The 1666-nt window shown below is 48.1% G+C and overlaps 1 long non-coding RNA gene across 1 annotated transcript; it reads right to left on the bottom strand.

Annotated features, from left to right (window-relative positions):
• Positions 1–83: 83 nt before the first annotated feature.
• Positions 84–1446, bottom strand: LOC103584065. The gene is made up of 2 exons (XR_549926.1): positions 1343–1446; positions 84–293 (listed from the first exon to the last, which is right to left on the bottom strand). It is a non-coding gene; the product is annotated as an uncharacterized LOC103584065 (long non-coding RNA).
• Positions 1447–1666: the final 220 nt, after the last annotated feature.

The raw sequence follows: 1666 nt of genomic DNA, 5'->3' as shown, positions 1-1666 counted from the left end.
GGGGCAGCTGATTTGAAGAAGTTATTTCCCACTAAAGGAGCTGGTTTCATCTGAGCCCAGGCACAAACTGTTGCTAAAGGAGCTCCATTCAATAAACATTTATTGAATACCTACTAGGATATGGGAGAGTTCACAGGACTTTCAGGACTGTTCCCTGAATCTGTAAAGCATGTGTCACAGAGACAGGGAATACAGGAAGCAGGAGCACCAGGTTTGGGGAGTAGGGTGCTGGGTCCTCTTTGGGACAGGTTGAATCTGAGTGAATCACGTAGGTGGAGATGTCCAGCAGGCACCTGAGAATAAAGATCTGACGTTTAGAGAGAGAGGACACAAATTGGTCTTTGTACAGCATGCAGAAGGAGAAGGAGTCAGAAGGAATCCCACTGACATTGTAGAGATCCAAATGGGAGTGGGCGGGGACCTGACCTTCAACTCATCACATACCTTCCCTTAGATAACTCATGACATTTGTACATCTGTTTTCTAGCTTGTTTTTACAAAAATTCTTGGAAATATATAACAATGAAGCACTTCAATTGACCCTCTGTGCTGGCCATTTGTCTGTGATGTCTAAATATAAGACAAAGATGCTTCTCTCAATGTTTCAAAGGCTTATGATGTGTCCAAGTGGAATGGCAGGTTTCTGGAAGACCCTTCCCCTGTGGGGCACTTAAGGGATAAGTCATCAGAGAGAATCCAAGGAATATTCTGTAGCAACTCTTTATCTCTAGGGTTTAACACAGCCTGGCACACAGTAGATAACTGGTAAATGTTTGTCAAATATACCCAGAAACAAGGTGAGAAGAATGGGAACATGAGTGCACAAAAAGGGTCAGTCGCTCACAGACTCTGAGTCTCTCTATCCATGAACAAGTGGACAATCAAAGGAATCACCCAGACAGGGAGTAGGGAGCTGATGGGTGGCGCCTAAGCAAGCTCAAGCTTAGAAACAGGATGAGGCAATGCGGGGTCTCTGGCAGAGGGAGCTGATGCAATGTAGACAAGTTCTGGACAGGTGTCCCCTGCCACTCAGGCCTGGATGCTGGTTTAGAGCCATTCACCACCCAGCCTAGTGTCTGTGCTAAGTGGCTAGAGAGAAATGGATCAGGGGCAAGGGCTGGCCTTCCGGGAGCTAACTGCACAGAGCTATCCAGACAGGCTGGGGCACTGTCTGCAGGCTCAGTGCAGAGAGGCTGGTCTCAGGGGAGGAATCAGGGGCTGGCCAGATCAGTGAATCCTCACCAGAGCCTCAGTCTCTAGGGAGAGTCTGGGTGGACCAGGGAAGTCTCAGGTTAGGGCCACCCACGAGAGCCCATTCTCAGACAAGGGCTGACAGTGTTACCTGCATTGTGCCAGCACCAATCCTCCAGATGTGAGTGTCCTTGCCTGGAATTCACCACGCTCTTGCAACTCAGAGGTGGAGAAGAGGAGGCAGGTCAAGGCTGATGCCCCACTCAAGCCGACCTTCAGCTAGACTCTGATTTAGCTTCCCAAATGCACACTCCATGATCTGTTTGCTTTATATCTTGTGAATGTGAGTGAACTGGGGGAGGGGGAGAGAGTACTGATTTAGTATTCATTTCCCCTTAGTTTCTCAGTGATAGTTTTTTGTTTGTTTTGGGTGTTGGGGGTTAGAGGTGGCGTTTGATTGTTTTAGAAAAATCCT

The sequence above is a fragment of the Galeopterus variegatus genome, unplaced genomic scaffold, assembly GCF_000696425.1.
Source record: "Galeopterus variegatus unplaced genomic scaffold, G_variegatus-3.0.2 Scaffold41273, whole genome shotgun sequence".
Classification (NCBI taxonomy): Eukaryota; Metazoa; Chordata; class Mammalia; order Dermoptera; family Cynocephalidae; genus Galeopterus; species Galeopterus variegatus.
This window is presented reverse-complemented; position numbering and strand designations above follow the sequence as displayed.